Raw genomic sequence first — 24,733 nt, 5'->3', positions numbered from 1 at the left:
GGCAGGTTTTGATAATTGACATAAGTAGTTGAGCAAATAATGTTGGGAACTGTGTAAGTTCAGGAAGGGAATCAGATAGACCAAATAAGTTGGGTGAAATGCTGGAGATGTTGGCAGCATGGGCAATATAGGTGGATAAATACACCAGGTAAAATTGCATCAATCTTGTCAAATGACGTAGTAAGAAAAACAAATACATCCAGGGAAGGTTCATGAATGTCCTTGTTTCTCAATGTTAGGTTTGGTTAGGTTTATTCCATGGCAAGCATATCTCTGAAGATCTTTCCTGGACCCAGCACATTGATGCAATTATAAAGAAAGCCTCTACTTCCTGAGATGATTGCGGAGATTCGGTGTGTCAGAGAGGATTCCCTTGAACTCCTGCAGTTGTACAGTAGAGAGCATATTAACAAGTTGTATCACGGCATAGTTTGGCAACTTGACTGCCCAGGAGCTAAGAAGACGTGGATTCTCTTGAACTTCTACAGTTGTGCAGTAGAGAGCACATTGACTAGTTGCATCAGGACCTAACTTGGCAACTTGAATGCCCAGGAATGGTGAACAGTGCCCAGATCATCACGCTAAAGTATTACAGCATAGGACAGGATATGGTCAACTGAGTTCATCAGTTATGGTTTGTGCAAAGTTGGCGAGTAAGGCATTAGAACAGTCAAGCAGAGAAGTGATGATTTCCAGCTGGATATGGGGCGTTTTATGACTAGACTGATTTTCGGTCTTTGGAAATTCATTTTTGAATGCAGTTGGAAGGAACATCTAAAGGATAATAGGGCAGTCAAAAAAATAGAAGAAAGGCCTTCTTGATTAATATCATCTGTTTGGATAACAAAGTGTATTGCAAATAGAGGCAGGTATCATGAGAATTAACCTGTGGGATCTCCATTGGTAAGAGGAATGGCTCGAGAAGAGCATGCAATAAAATATTCACACCGATTTGTCAGACCGACAAAGATGAGAGCGTCACAAAATGCTGGAGTAACTCAGTGGGTCAGACAACATCTCTGGAAAGAAGGAATGGGTGACGTTTCCGGTCGAGAACCTTCAGACTGAGAGTCAGGGAAGAGGGAGACTCGGGGATATGGAAGGTAAGGTGTGAAAATGAGATCAATGGGGTGACGTTCAAGGAAAATGTAGAATAGATCATGGTTAGCTGGGGGAAGGTGACAATAAAGCATACACAGATTTAAAAAATATTCTAAACCATATAAACCAGCAACTGCAATTCCTTCCTACACAAATGAGAACATAATCTTCACAACTTAGCTCGAGCTTGAAGCCTACTTTAGATTCAACCTGCGCAGGCAACAATGGGATGATAGCAAAGACTATTTTTTTCAAGCATCAGCTGGACCTTGCTCTTCCCAATATGTTATGGCCAATTTAAATATAATATAATGTTGTGCTTCCTGCCCTCAAGCTGATATATCATTATGTATTTATTCATATTGAGAGTACATTAAATAATTTAATTTACACAGTTCAAAGCCATTTAATTTAAATTATCTGTTAATTATTTGTCTGAGCAACATCCTGCTTCAATTCATTTAAATATCTTGTGTTAAATTAATGGATAATTACATCATGAAAAATGATAACTTTTAATAATCAGGTGAAGAATGCAGATTACAGTTGACCATTATAGAAATGTGACTGCGCGTATAAGTATAATGAGCTATTTACAACGGTGTTGAAAATTGTTCCTAAACACTACCTTTTCTGTTAAGCATCTGCACTCTTAGATAAAAGCTTTGAAATTAATATTTAAAGATATACATAATACTTAAAGTTACAAAATACTTAAAGGCTTTTAATGGGAAACTTTTCACCTGCAAAAAATCATATTATGTTTTAGGGCCATTGTATTTTGGTAATTGAAAAGCCATTTATCCTGCCTAACACTTGGAACAGACTATGAGGTGTTCAGTATATTATATTTCATATTAGCCGATTGCTTGCCATCTCTTTTGAAAACAGTATATTGTGTATTAATTTATCCATGCATATTCAAAAATGTATCAACAGAATAAATTTTCCACTCTTTATGCTATTCACACACATCTCGAAAACAAATATCCTTAGAAAGCCAGAACCAATTTCCATATATCAATTAACGCAGCCTTATTATTCTAACCCGAACATTGAAGAGCTCGCCTCCCTGACAAAAAGAAAATCATAAATATGCAAAGCAGCCCCACTTTTCCAGCTGACGATGAGAGCACGATGAGTAATTTATCAAAGCTTGAAAACTTAATGATTGCAAGCTTTGCAGTGATCCTCATTGACCTCACAGGCAGGGTTCAGGTTTCCAGCCTGTGGTTGAACATTAACATGCTGTGCATAGAATTTATACAAAATAATTCAAGGCCAGCACCAGTGAAGATGATGTTGGGCGAGTAACATATTTAGTTCTAATCAGTCACTATTGTTAACATTAATTGGGAAACAGCAACATTTAAGAGGTGCCAAATTTTGTCCTTAACCATTTGAGATATTAAACTGGCAGAAATCATAGTGGTATTGATATTCAGAATGAATAAATCCTTAATAATCATCTTGAATTTGCCTGTTGGGTGGAATTATTTTGAGCTGACCCAACTTTTTTGTGAGAATAATTTCAACTTCCTTGCTCCTTCAGTCCACAGTATTACAGATACCTAATACATTATTGAATAACTAATTACTAATTATCCCTTCTCTTCTCGATTCAGGTTTGATGATGGTCTTCAATGTATTTTACCATTCATCTTATTTGAAAAAAAAAATGGAATCCCAGCATCTTGACATTATGCAGGCTATTTTCTGAAACTATTTCTGAACATTTTCAGAAAATATTTTTTTCATTAATTGCTATTAAGTTCCACTAAAGTTCCACTAAAAGTCTGAATAAACTGTGGTAGATCCAAGAATATAATGTAATTGATTCATCTGTTGTGCTCAACATACATCTCTGTTTTTTTGTACAAGGAATCCCACCCCCACTATCATTTAATCAATGCATACATCTCTTAGTAAACCTACTACGAGCTACCTACAATCTACCTACGAGTATTAAGCATCAATTTTTTCCATGCCGACCTTTTTTTTACTCGTGGACATTTTTTATCTGGCTGGAACCTACTTGAGGCCACGAGTACGCAACCCACTTGAGGCCACGAGTACGCGGAGACCAATCACGAGCATGAGGAAGAGTTACGAAGACTTCCTACGACCTCCTACGACCTCGTGGCGACCATGCTGCGAGTATGAGTCAAGGGCAAACTCGGCAGAGGTTGCCAATTAGGTTGTGAAAGTGGGACAGGGGCTTAAGTAACCTGGTGAAAAATCGTAGCGCTATCGCGCACTGTTTTTGCACAAATAGAAAATCGCCGCAAACTGGCAGAGCACAAGATCAGAATTTTAGAGGTAGATAGATAGATAGATAGATAGATAGATAGATAGATAGATAGATACAGTGATACAGTGTGGAAACAAACCCTTTGGCCCTACTTGCCCACACCAGCCAACATGTCCCAGCTACACTAGTCCTACCTGCTTGTATTTGGTCCATATCCCTCCAAACCTGTCCTATCCATGTATCTGTCTGACTGTTTCTTAAACGTTGAGATAGACCCTGCCTCAACTACCTATTCTGGTGAAAAAGCCCCTCAGATTCCTGTGAATTTTTTTCCTGTTCACTTTAGGGTGCCTCAACTTCATCTTCTGGTTGACAAAAATGCTGGAGAAACTCAGCGGGTGCAGCAGCATCTATGGAGCGAAGGAAATAGGCAACATTGTCGGGCCGAAACCCTTATTCATCTTTGATTCCCTTACTCTGGGCAAGAGACTCTGATCTACCCAATCTATTCCGCTCAAGATTTTATACACCTTTATAAGATCACCACTCATCCTCCCAGGGTCCAAGCAATAGAGACCCAGCCTACACAACCTCTCCCTGTAGCTCAGACCCTCGAGTCCTGGCAACATCCTTGTAAATCTTCTCTGTACTATTTCCAGCTTGACACATCTTTCCTACAACATGGTGCCCAGAACTGAACACCATACTCTAAATGCGCCCTCATCGACAACTTATTTAAAGGCAACATGACCTCCCAACTTCTATACTCAATACTCTGATTGATGAAGGCCAATGTGCCAAAAGCCTTTTTGACCACCCTGTCTACCTGTGACTCCACCTTCAGGCAACCAAGCACCTGCACTCCTAGATCCTTCTGCTCTACAACACTCCCCAGAGGTCTACCATTCACTGTAACACTGCCCATGTTAGACATCCCTAAACGCAACACCTTACATAGAAACATAGAAACATAGAAATTAGGTGCGGTAGTAGGCCATTCGGCCCTTCGAGCCTGCACCGCCATTTAATATGATCATGGCTGATCATCCAACTCAGTATCCCGTACCTGCCTTCTCTCCATACCCCCTGATCCCCTTAGCCAGAAGGGCCACATCTAACTCCCTCTTAAATATAGCCAATGAACTGGCCTCAACTACCCTCTGTGGCAGAGAGTTCCAGAGATTCACCACTCTCTGTGTGAAAAAAGTTCTTCTCATCTCGGTTTTAAAGGATTTTCCCCTTATCCTTAAGCTGTGACCCCTTGTCCTGGACTTCCCTAACATCGGGAACAATCTTCCTGCATCTAGCCTGTCCAACCCCTTAAGAATTTTGTAAGTTTCTATAAGATCCCCTCTCAATCTCCTAAATTCTAGAGAGTATAAACCAAGTCTATCCAGTCTTTCTTCATAAGACAGTCCTGCCATCCCAGGAATCAGTCTGGTGAACCGTCTCTGCACTCCCTCTATGGCAATAATGTCCTTCCTCAGATTTGGAGACCAAAACTGTATGCAATACTCCAGGTGTGGTCTCACCAAGACCATGTACAACTGCAGTAGAACCTCCCTGCTCCTATACTCAAATCCTTTTGCAATGAAAGCTAAAATACCATTTGCTTTCTTTACTGCCTGCTGCACCTGCATGCCTACCTCCAATGACTGGTGTACCATGACACCCAGGTCTCGCTGCATCTCCCCCTTTCCCAATCGGGCACCATTTAGATAATAGTCTGCTTTCCCGTTTTTGCCACCAAAATGGATAACCTCACATTTATCCACATTATACTGCATCTGCCAAACATTTGCCCACTCACCCAGCCTATCCAAGTCACCTTGCAGTCTCCTAGCATCATCCTCACAGCTAACACTGCCCCCCAGCTTAGTGTCATCCGCAAACTTGGAGATATTGACTTCAATCAATCAATCAATCAATCAATCAATCAATCAATCAATCAATCAATCAATCAATCAATCAATCAACCTTTATTGTCATCTTGCAAGCAACAAGTACAGTGCAAAATGAAAAGACGTTTCCCAGTGAATAGCGGAGCCTCGCACATGAAATTTAAAACACTTCTCACATAATAACACTAAAAAAACAATCCAGTCCCTGATGGAACAGAATAAATAGTTAAAATCAGGTAAAAAACACAATGTTAAAAACAGTAAACCAATCTTAAAAAAATGTCCGGGGCCGCTGATTTGAGTGGCCAGTGCCAGTTATTAAAGTGTCCGTGCAAGCCGCAGAGTCAAGTCAAGTGACTGTGAGTGCAGAGTGACTGTTTAGCAGCCTCACAGCCTGTGGTAGGAAGCTGTTTAGCAGCCTCGTAGTCCGGGCTTTGATGCTTCGATATCTCTTGCCTGATGGCAAGAGATCCAGGTGTGTGTGGAGGGGGTGCAGTTAGTCCTTGGCAATTCTCTGTGCTTTCTTCAGACAGCGGCTCTGGAACAGTTCTTGTACCGAGGGTAGGGAGACGCCAATAATCCTCTCAGCTCCCCTCACTACCCTCTGCAGAGCCTTCCTGTCCGAGCAGTTGCAGGTGCAGTACCACGTATTGATGCAGTACGTGAGTACAGACTCCACCGTGCCCCTGTAGAAAGTCCTGAGGATGTTGGTGGGGAGTGAGGCCTGTTTTAGTTTCCTCAGGAAGTGCAGTCGCTGATGGGCCCGTTTGACGGTCCCAGTGGTGTTTCCTGGACCAGGTGAGGTTGTCCGTTATCTGCACACCGAGGAACTTTATGCTCTCCACTCTCTCCACTGCAGTGCCACTAATGTTGAGCGGTGTATGCTCTGGCTGCGCCCTCCTGAAGTCGACAACCATCTCCTTAGTTTTTTCGACATTCAATTCCAGGTTATTTTTGCCGCACCAGTCCACCAGTTGTTCTACTTCCTCCCTGTACCTTGTTTCGTCATCTCCACTGATGAGTCCCACCACTGTAGTGTCGTCCGCGAACTTTATGATTTTATTGTCCCTGAATCTGGCAGCACAGTCATGTGTGAGCAGTGTGAACAACAGCGGGCTGAGCACACAGCCTTGAGGGGAGCCGGTGCTCAGCGTGATCGAGCCTGAAGTGTTCTTGCCAACACGGACTGACTGCGGTCTCTCTGTGAGAAAGTCCAAGATCCAGTGACACAGGGTGGTGTTGAGGCCCAGCAGGGTTAGTTTCTCCACAAGTCTCTGTGGGATGATGGTATTAAACGCTGAGCTAAAGTCAATGTACAGGATTCTGGCATATGTGTTCTTGTGTTCCAGATGCGCGATTACTGTGTGCAGCGTGGTGGAGATGGCATCCTCTGTAGAGCGGTTGGGGCGATAGGCAAACTGTAGGGGGTCTAATGATGAGGGGAGGCTGGCAGTAATGTGGGGTTTCACCAGGCGTTCAAAACACTTCATTATTATTGGGGTCAAGGCGACAGGGCGGTAGTCATTTAGGCAGCCAACCACTGGTTTCTTCGCTATGGGGATTATCGTGGAAGTTTTGAGGCATGTGGGGACAATGGCCTGACTAAGGGAGATGTTAAAGATGTCTGTTAGCACATCTGCTAACTCCTCAGCACATTCCTTTAGCACATGTCCTGGGATGTTGTCGGGTCCGACTGCTTTCCACGGGTTGACCTTAGACAGGATTCTCCGTGTGTCCATTTTGTCTATGGTCAGGACTGGCTGGTCGGTTTGTAGGCAGGGGCTGGCTCTCCTCTTGGGTGTGGTGTTTGCTGCATCAAAACGAGCAAAGAAGTTGTTTAATTTATCTGGGAGAGAAGTGTCCGTGTCGGTTACCTGCTGCCTTGCCTTGTACCCCGTCAATGTTTCGATTCCCTTCCACATCCTCCTGGTGTCTCCTGTGTCGCAGAGGTGTCCCTGGATTTTCCCCGCGAAGGCACGTTTCGCTGCCCTGATTCCTTTTCCCAGTGCAGTCCTGGTGGATCGGAGAGCGGCTGTGTTACCGGCTCTGTAAGCTGCATCACGAGCCCTCAGCAGCGAGCGCACCTCTGCTGTCATCCATGGCTTTTCGTTACCACGTGCAGTGAAAGTTTTCATGATGGTGACATCCTCAGTGCACTTGGCAATGTAGCTGGTTACAGTCTCTGCGTACTCCTCGATGTTGATGAGGTCATCATAGGATGCTGCTCTCCTGAACACATCCCAGTCAGTGTGCAGGAAGCAATCCTGCAGTGCCGAGGCTGCTCCCTCTGCCCTCGTCCAGAGCATTAATATATATTGTAAATAGCTGGGGTCCCAGCACTGAGCCTTGTGGTACCCCCACTAGTCACTGCCTGCCATTCTGAAAAGGACCCGTTTACTCCTACTCTTTGCTTCCTGTTTGCCAGCCAGTTCTCTATCCACATCAATACTGAACCCCCAATGCCTTGTGCTTTAAGTTTGTATACTAATCTCTTATGTGGGACCTTGTCGAAAGCCTTCTGGAAGTCCAGATACACCACATCCACTGGTTCTCCCCTATCCACGCTACTAGTTACATTCTCGAAAAATTCTATAAGATTCGTCAGACATGATTTACCTTTCGTAAATCCATGCTGACTTTGTCCAATGATTTCACCACTTTCCAAATGTGCTGCTATCCCATCTTTAATAACTGACTCTAGCAGTTTCCCCACTACCGATGTTAGACTAACTGTTCTGTAATTCCTCATTTTCTCTCTCCCTCGCTTCTTAAAAAGTGGGGTTACATTTGCTACCCGCCAATCTTCGGGAACTACTCCAGAATCTAAAGAGTTTTGAAAGATTATTACTAATGCATCCACTATTTCTGGAGCTACTTCCTTAAGTACTCTGGGATGCAGCCTATCTGGCCCTGGGGATTTATCGACCTTTAATCCATTCAATTTACCCAACACCACTTCCCGGCTAACCTGGATTTCACTCAATTCCTCCAACTCCTTTGACCCACGGTCCCTTGCTATTTCCGGCAAATTATTTATGTCTTCCTTAGTGAAGACGGAACCAAAGTAGTTATTCAATTGTTCCGCCATATCCTTGTTCCCCATGATCAACTCACCTGTTTCTGACTGCAAGGGACCTACATTTGTTTTAACTAATCTCTTTCTTTTCACATATCTATAAAAGCTTTTGCAGTCAGTTTTTTATGTTCCCTGCCAGTTTTCTTTCATAATCTATTTTCCCTTTCCTAATTAAGCCCTTTGTCCTCCTCTGCTGGTCTTTGAATTTCTCCCAGTCCTCCGGTATGTTGCTTTTTCTGGCTAATTTGTACGCATCATCCTTCGCTTTGATACTATCCCTGATTTCCCTTGTTATCCATGGATGTACTACCTTCCCTGATTTATTCTTTTGCCAAACTGGTATGAACAATTTTTGTAGTTCATCCATGCAGCCTTTAAATGTCTTCCATTGCATATCCACCGTCAACCCTTTTAGAATGAATTGCCAGTCAATACATTTCTCTGTTTTAATTCCTCTCCACCATTCTTAGCCCACCTGGCCAATCGATCAAGATCCTGCTGCAATTTTTCACAACCATCTTCACTATCTGCAAAACCATTTCCATTTCTGAGTTGGGAGGTGAGGCCAGGCTTCAGAGAATGCTAAAGTGGCAAATTAATCAATCCATTTTTTGCCCCCTTTCAGCATCAATTTTTCTGAACCGCAGAAAATCCGATGGATACCATTAACATTAAAATAGCTAATATGTGAGACATACAGGTCTCAGTAGAATATTTTAAATTGGGACTCATCCAGAGAACACATTAGTCACCTGATACATCTTTTCATCATTCTCCAACCATTTGGTCTAAAGTAATATTTTACATTTTCAAAATAGTTCCCCCCTTCAATCCTCTGTACTTTTCTACCCCAATAATTGAGACTGATGTCCAATTATCAGAATTGACATACTTGATATTGACATCATTATAATGGAGAGGTTCAACGTAACTTTGAGTTGTACATCACATCTGCGCTTGAGTTGTACATCACATCTGTGCTGTTCTAATGCCTTCCCCACCAACTTTGCACAAACCATAACTGATGAACTCAGTTGAGCACATCTTGTCGTATGCTATTCTCACCCATAACGCATTTTCACACAGACACATTCATACACATAAACATGTTGGGACAGATTTCAGTGAGAAATGCTGGCACTCCATAGAAGCACTAATATTTCCCTACAAGACAAGAATTTGAGAGCTTCCAGGCAAGCCTGACTCCAGGAACATGAATAGACATAGAAACATAGAAAATAGGTGCAGGAGTAGCCCATTCGGCCCTTCGAGCCTGCACCGCCATTCAATATGATCATGGCTGATAATGGCTGATCATCCTACTCAGTCCCAAAAAGGTCCCAATTTAATGACAGGCAATCACCATGGAGTTGCCAACTCACTGGTGTAGTACTTGGCAAAGTAGGCACTTTACAACATGATGTTTACAACATCACCCATCCTTTGTTTTCCAAAGATGCTGCCTGATCTGCTGAGTTATTCCAGCACCTTGTGTTTATTTTTGCATCTAAGCTCGTCCCTTCACCATTCTTCTATTGGCTTTTACCATCATTGCTTTTGTAATTTAAAATGTCAGCTGACATCTGTACATAAAGAAAATCTGTCAAACCTAGTATTTCTCACCACAAACACCAGCAGAAGCTGTAATTAAAAAAAGATAAAGCCGATAGACTGAAAACATGTTTTTTTTTTAAATTATTGACACCAGCCATTCTCATTTCAAGAGATCAATGCATTTCAATCTTCAGCAGCAGAATAAGCCCTCTCAAATAACACGATCAATTAATTTCATTTATATATCTGGAATCAATTCTGGAGAGAATAAACCAGGCCAGTTAAGTTTTCTTAGGTCATTGTTATTTACATTAATCATGCAAACACTACTGCTTAGTGCTGCTAAGTAACTGCTTGGAAACACCTCCATTTTATGCAGCAGAAACAAATGTATTTGTGTTGCATAGTCAGGATACTCGTCTAATGCATATACATGAAATAACATATATTGTTTGCAGAAGATTGCTAATTAAAACATAATTCTTTCCACTTCTTTGCATTCCTGTTGCAATTAAGGACACATGGGATTAAATTATATGACCCTCAATGATAAATATAAAATCATGGTTCATATCTTGTGAGGTTCTCTCCATCAATGATATGATGTTTGTATACACCAAGTACATTTCTGTTCAGCAATTGGTGTACAGACCTTGCAATAGAGAAAAATGTGGGACATATTGAAATCTGGTGGATCTTTTAGAGAAATATGTTATGTCAAATAATTTAAATCTCAGTAATAAATGGAAGTGCTGTGGTTGAAGCTAGTGCAGGATATTAAACATAGAAAATAGGTGCAGGAGGCCATTCAGCCCTTAGTAAACTAAAACACAGTTAACAATGAATGACCTGTGGAGGAAGGAACTGCTGATGCTGTTTTTTTATGGATGGAAGGATGGAGTGATTGAGGGTAGGGGAAAGGAGAGGGAGGGAGAGGTGAGGGAGGGATTGGGGGAGGGGAGGAGGAGAGGGGGAAGATCCTGGGGAGGTGAGGAGGGAGAGTGGGGAGATTGAGGGAGAGGAAGGGGGTAGGGAGGGAGAGGGGCAAAGTGGGAGAGGTGAGCAGAGTGAGAATAGAGGGAAAGGAGGGGGGTGGTAGGGAGTGGGGAATAGAGGGAGAGGGCAATGGGGGAGGTCAGGAGGGATAGTGGTGGGGGGGATAGTGGCAGGTGAGGAGTGGGGGGATAGAGAGATAGGAGGGGAGAGGTGTTATGGGGAGAGGGAGGGAGTGACTGAGCGAAGGGGAAATGAGAGGGAGGGAAGGTGAGGGAGGGATTGGGGGATGGGAGGAAGAGAGGAGGAGAGTGGAAAGAAGAGGGAGGGTGATGTGGATGGGAAGAGGATGAGAGGAAATCTGCCGTGCCTGCGCAGTTGGGGGCTATGCGTGAGTGGTGCAATATTGCGTTGGGGGGACGGGTTACATTGGGGGAACGGATGAGTGGTGGAATATTGCATTGGGGAACGGGTTGCATTTGGGGGACCATGCCTCCCGTGTGACAGGGACCCAATGGGTCCCACTTAGTCTAGTGACTCTATAACTCCTTGTTTTTGCCACCAAAGTGGATAACTGCACATGTATTCACATTAAATGCTGCAAACTAACGTACATCTGTCCACTTCTACAACACATACTCTTAATACACAATGGAGCTTCTGTGAATCACCCTCACAGCTCCCAAGGATAGCTTCATGCAATCTGCAGATTTTATATATTACATCTTAAATTCTAATTTTAATCATTAAGGTTCAATCGATCAATCAGGCCAAAAAGAGAGCAGGGTAAAGGGCAATGTAGTTGTCAGATCTGGTGAACAAATTATTCTTTGCATGTTTACTCTGCCCTAATTGACTTGCAATTAAATATTTATCACCATGCATATAGATGAATGCAAAGGGCAATGCAAAAACTGCCGAGCTTTAGTTTACTTGTAATTACTGAAGCCCTGTCAGGCTTTGAATGTCATTGCAGCGATGTTTGAGCTGCGTTTTCATATTGTGAAGATTTGCAGCATGCTGAGGATATTAGCCCCATCTCATGTGGCTGAACAGAACTAGCCCATGCAGAGCTGTTGTAACAAATTTGGTGCTGTTGGAGATAATGTAATTGTTTATGTTGTATTTGTCACTCTATATAAAAAAAACCTCTCTTAATACACATTATAACCAGCTTGCAGTAATGTTAATTAAAGAAAAGCAGTTGGAAGTTGGTTTCCATCCGTGCTTAGCTAAATGCACAATACATCAGAGGTTTGATGATCATCTGAAATGGGGCCCCACACACCATTTTGACAGTGATTAGATATGCCTCTAAAGGAGATTCACCTGAGGTTGAAAATAACATTTGAGCTGTTTTCCACACCTCATTTCCATGATTACATTTAGAGCAGTTTGCTTGTCAGGGACGGATGGAAATGCAACTGTCCCACTGTAACAACATATGGAGGGGATAGGTAATAAATCGGATGCTCGGCAAGAGCAAGACAAACATTGTAGGTGGTTTTAATGCACCTTCCGAGCCCACAAGAATCGATCCTGTTGTTTGAATAGTCAGATATCTGTTTAACAAATGGACGCTAGGTTGCTCAAAGAAAATTATAGTGAGAAAACTATGCAGAGTCAACATTTAGCCCTGTGTGTGAAAGTGACATCAACATCTCATTGATGTAATAGAGCCCAGGCTAACCACGATAATAATGAGCCTGAGTGTCTCCTTCAAACATCTCGAATAACCATTTCAATGACTTTTCCTAAATAATCATGTAGTGGCTATCTCTCCTTTTTTTATTTTCCTTACACGACTGCAATCCCTGCTCCATGAATACCACGGTGGTGTAGCAGGAGAACCACTGCTTCACAGAGCCAGAGACCTGGGTTTGATGATGACTATGGGTGCTGTGTGTACGGAGTTTGTACGTTCTCCCTGTGTGGGTTTTCTCCGAGATCTTCGGGTTCCTCTCACACTCCAAATGCATACAGGTTGGAAGGTTAATTGGCTTGGTATAAATGTAAGATTGTTCCTAATGTGTGTAGGATAATGTTAGTGTGTGGGGATCACTGGTCGGTGTGGACTCAGTGGGCTGAAAGCCTGTTTCTGTGCTGTATCTCGAAATTAAATTAAACTAAACAAAAGTAAACTAATTCTGAGATCATAGCAAATTAATGTAATACTGCCATCTGATGAACTGCTGGCCTTCCCACTTTGAAGTTGAAGTTCAAAGGGTTCATCCAGGAAGTGTTTTGTTTTACACATATTCCTATCAAAATTGTGCCTTTTCCATCTCCACTCCACTGTTTGCTGCCTAATAATTGGTCTTTGTTGATTCACATTGCGGAAAGCAGGACATCAGTTGTGTAAGGTTCAAAATAAAACCTTTATTTGAGCTAATATCATTCTAACATTCATAGCTCCATCAAACTGTATAGACCATGTATAGAAGCCAACTGTGAAGGAGCCAACATAGATCTACTAGTGGTTTGGTTTTTGGTTTAGGTTTATTATATTCAAGCGATGTATGGGTGAAAACTTTTTGTTTGCATGCTCTTCAATCAAATCTTGTATTTGTTTTGATTGTGTTCTTGTATAGTACTAAGTGATTTGATTGCAATAGGGCAAAGAGAAAAATACCCGAGGACAGAATACGGTTTCTCAGCATCGTAGTGTGGTAACTTGAAAAATTAGAACTGTATCCTTATGGAAGGACTTTTTGGAAGTCTGATAAGAAAGAGGGTAGAATGTGTTCCAGAGTTTGGTGGTATCTGCTTTCAAGCTTCTGTATCATCTGCCCAATAGGAGTGGGGAGAAGAAGGAATGTCTGTGGTGGGAATGGTCCTTGATTATGTTGGCTGCTTTCCTGAGGCAACGTGAAGTGTAGATGGAGGAGGTGGGCAGTCTAGTCTATGTGATGGATTGGGCTACATCCAGACTCTCTGCAATTTCTTGCGGTGTTGTGTAGAGCTCATCGCAGTCAAAGCTGTAATGCAACCTGACAATATGCATTCTATGGTGCATCTGCAGAAGTTTGTAAGATTCATTGGAGACATGCCAATTTGCCTCATTCTCATGAGGAAATAGAGGTGTTGGTGTGCTTTTTAGGCCATAAATGAAATGTGGCTGGACCAGGACAGCTTGATGGTGATAATTATACCAAGGAATGTGAAGCTCTTAACCATTTCCACTTCAGTACCATTGATGCTGATTGGGCCTCACTTTCTGAAATCGATGGGCTAAATTGTGGGTAAATGTCAAAGCCACAGACATGCTAACTCATTTTTTATTGGTACAGGGATGAAGGTGGATTTCTTAAAGCGGGCAGGACCTCATATTGGAGTAGTGAGAGGTTAGAAATATCTGTGAGTACTTCGTAGGAAGGAACTGCAGATGCTCATTTACACTGAAGAGAGACACGAAATGCTGGAGTAACTCAGTTCAGTTAAGTTTATTGCCATGTTTACTGAGATACAGTGAAAAGCTTTTGGTGCGTGCTAACCAGTCAGCAGAAATACAATACATGATTATAATCAATGCAGCATCACTGGAGAGAAGGAGTGGATGACGTTTCGGGTCGAGATCTTTCTTCAATCTGAAGAAGCGTCTCGACCCATAACGTCACACATTCCTTCTTTCCAGAGATGTTACCTGTTCTGCTGAGTTACTCCAGCATTTTGTGTCTATCCTCTGTGAATATTTCTGGGAGCTGGTCCACGCAGTTCCTGAGAACGCAGCCTTGTAAGCCACCACATGCGGTAATTAAGATAAGGTGGTCCATGGCTAAGGTCATTAGTAAAAATTTGGCTTCCCCCCTAACCAGCTTTCAAAGCATTCAATCTGCACTTTCTCAGAGTCTCCTTTCCCAGAAATGATTTCTAAGGCTGTATGTATTGCAAACTTCATCTTGTCTGCCAATGGTGGCATTTTACTGTCAATGACTAACTTACTATTTCAGGCTTTGCCTCCCCCCCCCCCCCCCCCCCCCCCCCCCCCCCCCCCCCCCCCCCCCCCCCACCACCCCAGCCAAGATGATAATCATACAGCATGGAAACAGGCCATATGGCCCAGCTTGCCCAAGCGGACCAAAGTGCCCCATCTACATTTCTCCCATCTGCCCATGTTTGGCCCATATCTCTCTACATCTTTCCTATCCATGCACCTGTCTAAACGATGGGTCCCAATCCATAAGCCATTTCTAACACTCTTGCTTTGATTTTTTTCTCTCACATCCAAGATGGAAGGTCTCCTCACACATTTACTTGGTGCAATCTCCAGTGTTGTGTACAGGGGCTGACAGCCCATGGTTTGAGTCCAACATAAGTGCCAGGATCACACCGTACTACTATTTGAAAAGCTCGATGGGAGTTTGCAAGACCAACGCCACAGCATGAGAGCACAGCTGAGGGGGAATACCCACAGAATGCATTAGAAACTGCCTACTCAGTAGAGTGTTTGCGGAAACAAACACAACACTGTCTCAATGAGCCTGTTCACTACGTTTAGCAGCCAGCAGAGACAGTGATTGAACAAACAGGAGCCTTCACACATCGAAAATATTGACATGCATTACTGAGTTTCCTTTGAAGGCAGCGTTGTTTATGTAAAGATCGTCATTGAACCCATTGAACACAAGTTAGCAGACAATGGCACTCAAATGGAGCAAAACTCTCTAATAACTCATAGGTAGATCAGATATTAATCTATTATCAAATAGATAATATCAATATGATACAATCGGGGCATGGGTACATTTTATCGGGATGCACCACAGCATGGTTTGGGAAGACCGCAAGGAATTGCATATAATTGTGGACGCAGCTCAGACCAACACACAAACCAACCTCCCTTCCATTTACACCTCACGCTGCCTCAGCAAGGCCACCAGCATAATAGTAAGATTAAACGAGAACTTACCAGTTTGAAGTTTGATCTTGATTTTATGAGGAGTTACGATGAGCGATTACGTGAAGAAGGGCCGCCCGTCTGCGTGCGCGTCAATCTTCAAAGCAGCGTTGTTAAATCACAGATAAAAAGAAGACCTGAGAATAGTAAGATTGAAGAAACTAGAACTTCCATGTGACCTTGATAGTATGAGCGGAGGGCACGTAATCGCTCATCATAACTCCTCATAAAATCAAGATCAAACTTCAAACTGGTAAGTTCTCGTTTAATCTTACTATTTTACTTCGGAGTCACAGATTCAGATTCAATTTAATTGTCATTGTCAGTGTACAGTCCAGAGACAACGAAATGCATTTAGCATCTCCCTTGAAGAGCGACATAGCAAACGATTTGAATTAAAAAAAATAATAAGTGTCCGGGGGGGGGGAGGTGATTGGCAGTCACCGAGGTACGTTGTTGAGTAGAGTGACAGCTGCCGGAAAGAAGCTGTTCCTCGACCTGCTGGTTCGGCAACGGAGAGACCTGTAGCGCCTCCCGGATGGTAGGAGGGTAAACAGTCCATGGTTGGGGTGAGAGCAGTCCTTGGCGATGCTGAGCGCCCTCCGCAGACAGCGCTTGCTTTGGACAGACTCAATGGAGGGGAGCGTGGAACCGGTGATGCGTTGGGCAATTTTCACCACCCTCTGCAATGCCTTCCGGTCGGAGACAGAGCAGTTGCCATACCATACTGTGATGCAGTTGGTAAGGATGCTCTCGATGGTGCAGCGGTAGAAGTTCACCAGGATCTGAGGAGACAGATGGACCTTCTTCAGTCTCCTCAGGAAGAAGAGACGCTGATGAGCCTTCTTGATCAGAGTAGAGGTATTGTGGGTCCAAGAGAGGTCATCGGAGATGTTGACTCCCAGGAACCTGAAGCTAGAAACACGTTTCACCTCCGTCCCGTTAATGTGGATGGGGGTATGCGTGCCGCCTCTGGACTTCCTGAAGTCTACAATGAGCTCCTTGGTCTTCTTGGAGTTAAGGGCCAGGTTGTTGTCAGCGCACCATGCTGCTAAGTGCTGGACCTCCTCCCTGTAGGCCAGCTCATCGTTGTTGCTGATGAGGCCAATCACCGTTGTATCATCTGCATACTTGATGATGGTGTTAGTACCATGTACAGGTGTGCAGTCATAGGTGAAGAGGGAGTAGAGGAGGGGGCTCAGCACACAGCCCTGAGGAACGCCGGTGTTGAGGGTGAGGGTTGAAGAGGTGTGCTTGTCTAACCTCACAGACTGGGGTCTGTTGGTTAGAAAGTCCAGTATCCAGTTGCAGAGGGAGGGGTTGATGCCCAGGTTACCGAGTTTGGTGATCAGTTTTGATGGAATAATGGTGTTGAATGCTGAGCGGTGTTGAATCGTGAGTGACTATGTGAAGATTTCAAAGCTCTGTGATTTTACGCCAGTTACGAATCCAGGCGTCACACGCTGAATGGATTGACCATGGATGCCTGTAATCATTAAAGCATTCAGACATTACGTAGTTAAGTAAAGACACTGATGCTTTAAATGAAAGAAAGTTTTTAAAAAGCTAGTTTCCCCTCCCAACCTTGGGGGTAAACTAAGGAACAGAACTTAAAATGGTACGTGCAAACACCCCCAGTCCGGTAATAGGTTTGTTATAAAACCAGTGGACCGTTATTTCATTCGTCCATCCTGCAGCCCCTAGGATGTTGTTGAGAGGCACGTCCATTGCTCTTGCTGCCGATGTAGATGCAGCCCCGGTGGAGTGAGATTTAACAATATGAACGTTCGCTCTGTTACCGCCATTACCCCCTTTGACCATCTGGAGATGGTTTGTGTTGACACCTTCTGGTCTGTTCTGAGCCTCTGTGGTTCTCCGTACTCTCAGATAGTGGTGTTAGTATGTTACCACACATACAACTGTAGGTCCTCTGGATATGTCAAGAACTGGATCTCCATCCCTGGCATTCCTGGCCTGCTATGTTTATATCAGGTTCCTGATTACGAATGTTATGTTGTTCATATTGGTGGTCATGTGGTCCAACCGTAGCTTGCAGTGTCTGGACTCTTTGTCAGCATACCACCTTCAGGGTTAGTTATAGGCGGTCCCCACTGTCAAAGTAGGGTTAGTACCACGCTCACATCCCATGTGTCCGTGTACCTTGGTCTTAGAGGTATTAGATTGTAAATTCTCTTCATGAATTTTGTTGTAAAGGGGTGCGTTCCTATCGACCCGTGCCCTGCTTGCAGCATCAGATAGGAGGAGAGTGCGCCTCTGGCACTATTGATTGCACTATAACTTTGTTTATAGTTATAGTACAGAGTTGATAGGAAACTCCAAGACATCTGTTATCCGAACTGTGTTGTATTTGTTTGGACAGTCCTATGCCTTGAAAAAGCCTCCTCAGAATCTGCAGACCAACAAGTTAATACGTTTGTGTAGTGGATGGTTACTCCCTGTAACTGGGTTCACTAGGAGGTCCCTGCTCTTGGGTACAGCCATAACTGGCTGGACTATAGTTCCCAAAATCTTTGGGGACCAGGCTTGAGTAGGCCAATCTGGCACTACCAATATGCCTGTGGCTTAGCCTTGCTTGATTTTGGTCAAGCATCGGTTTGTGAGACAAATTTGCGGAAAGTATGCATAAACAATCCTCCCCAGTTGAGGGAGAAAGCATCCACTGCCTTTGCTCCTGGATCCAGCTCGCAGGACACATATCTGGGTAACTGATGGTTTAGTCTAGATGCAAATAGATCAAAATCTGGTAGGCCAAATCGTGTAGTTATTTTCAACATCCATTTTGTGTTGTTATTAAACATCCGTGATCCAGCATCTGTCACCGTGTTATATCTACCTCGTAGATTTCCCAAATATTCCTTTTGATACACTAGTGCCAAATAAGATACAGATTTTACACCACCCTTGTTAGTGGATATGTGCCACTGCAGTGGTGTTATCAATCTGAATTTGAACAAGCACCGGTTGCATATTGCTACAGAACCCCTTGAGTCCAAATTGTGCCCCCAACAATTCTGGGTAATTGATTCCATGTGTTGGGGAATTACAGACTCCTGCTCATTCCATCTGCCCCCACAGCTCTAGACTGTGTTGGTGGCTCCCCATCCTTAGCCGCTAGCATTTGTCTGAAGAACCCTCGATGGCTTTCAAGCAAATTTACTTTGAGCTTTCTCACGTTCGTTATCCACCGTTGTTATTCAACAATGGCCTCTGCTGGCAATCCATAGTTTTGCCAATTTTGCCTGCATGGAATCTGAGTGTTCGTTCCTTTGCTCGCTGTAATTCTGGTAATGCAAAGGCCCGTACGTACTGCTGGAAATGCGGCTACTATTTGCCAATTACACTCGCTGTTTGCCTGATAGATGGCTAGTATTTGACTATCAGGTCATAGCAGGCTTGATTAATATAGTCGTTTGCCCCTGGGCAAAGTCACCAACATATTTACTGTTTTTGATAGTAAATTCTAGGTGATCAATTACCCTTGTAGGTGTCAATTTTGATTTAACTGGATGGATGAGGTAACCAATTCTATCAAACAGGGTTTTGGTTTGCTTTGACTGATGCTTCTGCCAATTCTTGGTGACTCCAAAATGAAATTGTCCAAATATGCCATTGCTATGTGGTTCTGAGACCTTTGTAGATCCAGAATTGGTTTCTGTAGTTTTGTCAATAGTCTAGGAGCTGATGTCAACCCATTTAGCAGATCCATACCATCCAGTTAAACTTCAAATACCTCCTGTTCTTAGTGAATAGACACCGAATAGTATGCATCTTTGATGTCGATGCATGACATGTGACCATTTTATAGAAAGCTCCTATAAAACAGTAGTTAACCCGTAACAAAATTACTGTTTCTAAAAGTCTGTACTGCACAAATGAGTTACACCTGGATGAAGTGACATCCTCCATCTGTCACATGTCCTGAATGGCAATCCTGCCCAAGAATACTGGGCCTGCCTCGAAGCCAATTCCAGTCCGAGTTCCAAGTCTGCTTGGAACCTGTGTATGTTGTGCAGTAAAATTATCACGTTCTTATCTGTTTTTAAAAACCCAGTTCTGAAATTTCTTGTTATTGTCATTTTGAACAAGAACACAAGAGTAAATTACCAACATGTAACTGGTCCACAATCCCTTGTTTCAGTAAACCCAGACCCACTTACCTCCATGGCTACCGGTGGTCTTGTGGTAAGCCCAAAGGCCCCTGATGCGGATTCCTTTTCTCTCCTTGATTGGGAGTAGGACTGGAAGGGAGTGTGGATTCCATGTTTCTCCCGACCTCTACTTGGGTCTTGGTCTGAAACCTCATCATACTGAGCCTGCCTTGTAGGACAATTCTGGCCATTATTTTGAGTCTGCCTGAAAGACGACTCTGATCATATTTCCGTGCCCAGCTTTCAAGCTACCACCGGATTCAGTGAACCGCTTACCCCCTATGGAGATGTGGGGTGTGTTGTCGCCTACTGATGATTTGTTTATCGTCATGCGGATATTCTGCCAACTGCTGGCTCTTGAGGCCATATGCATGTGCTTCAGTATGTTCATACTTTAAATTCGAGATCAGTTACCTACTGATCATTCACATTCCCCTCCACTGAGAGTGAGGTTTCTAGGCAGTCCTGAAAACAGGTGCTGCCGCAGGCCCCCTGAGGATACCTGTGCTGACATGGCCCTTCCAGTGGACCTAAATGAGATTCTAGCTTTGGTCAGACTGAAATGGACCATGAATGCTCCTCTCCTTAGAGCAGGAGACATTTGTGCAGCCTTGAAAACAGGTGCTGCTGCCTGCGGGTTGTCCATAATACCCGGGCTGTCAAGAGCTAGATTCCATCCAGGGAAGCACCCAGTGGAACCTGGATGATTGCAGAAGCACATTTTCTGTTTGTTTGTATGGAAGCTTATTATTCCTTTTATGTAAGGCATTTTGGTGTTGATTTAAACAGTGCAATCTAAGTAAAACTTACTTACTTACTTCCTTTCTTCTGCTTGTCCCTGGGAAGGTTTCCCCCCTCTTCTTTGTACTCTGATTCAGAGTGGTTTCTTCCACATGTAGTTCCCCCTCCAATGGGGAAGACATTGGGCTGCCCCATGTGCGAGGCTCCCGGCACTGGCACTGCTGTAGGCCGTGCTGATACTGCTCCCTCCTTCGGAGCAGATCATTGTTGGAGCAATTTCTCCATAAGTTGCTCCATGTGGGAGAGTCATCCTCAGACGCTCTCCGTTGAGGGAGAGTATCCTTCTTCCCCGGACTCATCTGAGTCAACGGGTTCGTTTGGACTTGCGGGTGGCATTACGTCCCGCAGGACAACCATGGAGCTCCTGCTCCCGCGCAAAGTCTCCTGCCGATTCTGCTGTCGGCACTAATGTCGGGAATAAGACCGTCGCCCGTTATTTGGAAAGCTGCGGTCTTCAGCAGCCGACATCCCCGCGGGTCGTCTCCTCGACATCTGGGCTCTGAAAAGAAAACTTCAAGCCCGAAAGAAACGCAGGTAAGTGATTCAACTTTACTTACCTGCTCATCCCGACGGCCTGGGAGGCTCAGTGCCTGCCAGTCCGTCGTGCGTGTTGCGTTCAGACGTAATGACCTGCACGCAAACGGACGGCCCTTCTTCACGTAGTCACTCACGTGAATCCGAAGTAAAATCAAGGATGAGTCTCACCCTGGACACTCCCGCTTTTCCTTCTCCCATCAGGTGTGAAAATGCACACCACCAGATCCAGGGACAGTTTCTTCCCAGTCGTTATCAGGCAGCTGAGTCATTCTATCAACAACTACATTGGTCCTGAGCTACTATCTACCTCTTTGGAGACCCTTGGACTATTGTTAACAGCACTTTACTGGACTTTATCTTGCACTAAACAGTATTCCCGTTATCATGCATCTATACACTGTGGATGGGTCAATTGTAAACATATGTTGTCTTTCAGCTGACTAGTTAGCATGCTACAAACTTTTCCCTGTACCTTGGTACATGTGTCAATAAACTGAACTAACTAAGGTGAATAGTCACAGTCTTTTTCCCAGGATAGGAGAGACTAAAACTAGAGGGTGTAGGATGAAGGAGGGAGGGGAAAGATTGAAAGGGAATGGGGGGAGGAGGGAGAAGGGGGCAATGTTGGGCGATGGGTATATGCAACAAGCTGCCAGAGGAAGTGGCAGTGGTAGTGGTAGGTACGCTTGCAATGTGTAAACCTGGTATTTTTAACCTTTCTCCTTCTCAAGCTACAGAATTGATTTTCCTCAAATTTCTTAACTTACCCCCAAAATTACAAATGCCAACTTGCTTCTGAGATGAAAGTATGGTTTTATGCAGTTGTCGATGATACAATTCCGGAAGGAGTAGGTGGAGTTAGGAGTAGATTACTGGGGTTGCACAGTGGCGCAGCTAGTAGCGCTGCTGCCTCGCGGTGCCAGGGACCCAGGGTCGATCCTGACCTCGGGTGCTGTCTGTGTGGAGTTTGCACCATCTTTCTGTGGCCGCGTGGGTTTCCTCTGGGTGCTCCAGTTTCCTCTCATATCCCAAAGATATGCAGGTTTGTAGATTAACTGGCTGCTGTAAATTGCCCCCATTGTGTGGGTGAGTGGATGAGTAAGTGGGATATCACAGAGCTAATGTGAAGGGGAAGTCGATGGTCAGTGTGGACTCGGTGGGCTGAAGGGCCTGGTTCCATGCCGTATCTTTCTTTCAAAAGGAATACCTTCATTTATTCCAGGGTAGGTGAACATTTGAGGTTCAAAATTAGCCGCAGGAGCTTGGATTTCTTGCTCCTCATTGCCAGCTGGTGAGCCTCTCTGAGCACTGGATGTTGATGAGAAGAGGATCTGACTGCTTAATGCCCCTCACTGTTTGGTTAAATGGCTGAAACTATTCAGAACAAACCAAGCTAGTCTGATAGGTTGGCCTGCCAGGTGGTGCTTCATACAATAGAGTGTACATCAATAATTCTTAAATCCAATCCAATCCAACTTTATTTGTTAAGCACTTTAAGACAACCAATGTTGACCAAAGTGCTGTACAGAAGAATAAACAAGACATCATAAACAGACAACATAACAGAACATAACATAACAGCTCACATAAAGCGCAAAAATTACATATGAAATACAACAATAAATTAAAAGACATAAAACATGAGTAAAAATAATAACCAAGCGATACATTTAAAATGCATCTCTTGTAACATAATATACATATTTTATGGCGTAGACTCCACCAATGATGCATGAGCACTGGAAGGAGAAAGAAAACGAATAAACTACTCAAAATTAGGTCAGCTAAAATGTGACTTGGAGAAAACGATATATTATTTAGCATTCAGCTTGCTTTGTCAATTTCCCTCCTGTTACAGCAAGTCATGGATGCCTCTTCCATTCCATCAAACAGAATAATTATGAGGCAGATATCATGTCTGCTTAAATAACTAGGTAAATAATGTTACTATTAAAATGATGGATGTTTATGTGTTAGTTGAAGATGTAATGCTAGTTGGTTTTGTGACTAAAATTCTGCACTTTGACTGGGCATTAAGCAACTCATCATCAACAAGATCTCATGTTAGACTGTATTATATTAAAACTTAATTGAGATGTAATTGTCAGCTTCTTCTGGTCTCGCCAGCAAATTGATTGTGTGTGGGTTGTCATTACTTTCACAGGAAATAAATTTCTTCTCAGCTTGAATGGCAAGCCCAGGGGTCAGATAGCTGAGACACCTCGCTGATAACAGTTTTATGGCAGCTTTTTGCAAAGAAAGGTTTCTCAATAAATCCTTGTCCTTTCAAACAAATAAGGGGAGAAAAAAATGAGATGCTGACTAGATCAATAGAAGTAGAAGTGGCAGGAATATTCATCATATCTGACAGGATAACACAGAAACCGAGACTTGAAACAATAGCAAAATACAACTATAAGGTGGAAGAAAACCGAACAGTGCTGATAGAATTATAATAGAGGAAAACATCTTGAGAAAACACACAAAGTGCTTGAGTAACTCTACGGGTCAGAGAGCACTTCTGGAGAACGTGGATCGGTGATGTTTAAAGTCGGGACACTTTTTTAGTTCAGGTTAGAGATACAGCACGGAAACAATCCTTTCAGCCCACAGAATCCGCACCGATCAACAATCCCCACAAACCTACACTATCCTACACACACTAAGGACAATTTTACATAAACACCAAGCCAATTGCCCTACAAACCTGTACGTCTTTTGGAGTGTGGGAGGAAACCGAAGACCTCTCAGGTCACGGAGAGAACGCACAAACTCTGTACAGACAAGTAGTCATGGTCAGGATTGGACCAAGGTCTCTGGCGCTGTGAGGCAGCAACTCTACCGCTGCGCCATCATGCCGTACCATTCTTGTAACCGATTGTGTGGCGAGGGGCTGGAAGAGAGCTGGAAGAGATGAGGGGCAGGACAAAGACCGGCAGGTTAATGGTGGATAAAGGTGAAGGGGGTTTTGTTAGGCAAATAGTTGGACAAAGGCCAGAGATGTGGATGCAGTCAGGAGACCTGGATGGTAGTTTGACTCCCTGGTGCCAGGGTCAGGGATGTGTCTGAACGTGTCCAAGATATCCTGAAATGGGAGGGAGAGGAGCCTGAGGTCGTGGTACATATAGGTACCAACGACATAGGTAGAAAAAGAGAAGAGGTCCTGAAAGGAGAATTTAGGGAGTTAGGAAGAGAGTTAAGAAGATGGACCGCAAAGGTAACAATCTCAGGATCACTACCTGTGCCACGCGACAGTGAGAGTAGGAATGGAGCGAGGTGGAGGATAAATGCGTGGCTGAGGGACTGGTGCAGTGGGTATGGATTCAAGTTTCCGGATCATTTCTTTTGGGGAAGGTGCGACCTGTGCAGAAAGGACGGATTGCATTTGAACTCGAGGGGGACCAATATCCTGGCAGGGAGATTTGCAAAGGCTACTGGGGAGACTTTAAACTA

This window comes from Leucoraja erinacea, chromosome 1 (genome assembly GCF_028641065.1).
Source record: "Leucoraja erinacea ecotype New England chromosome 1, Leri_hhj_1, whole genome shotgun sequence".
NCBI classification, from domain to species: domain Eukaryota; kingdom Metazoa; phylum Chordata; class Chondrichthyes; order Rajiformes; family Rajidae; genus Leucoraja; species Leucoraja erinaceus.
The sequence above is the reverse complement of the archived record's forward strand: the minus strand, read 5'-3'. Positions refer to the sequence as shown.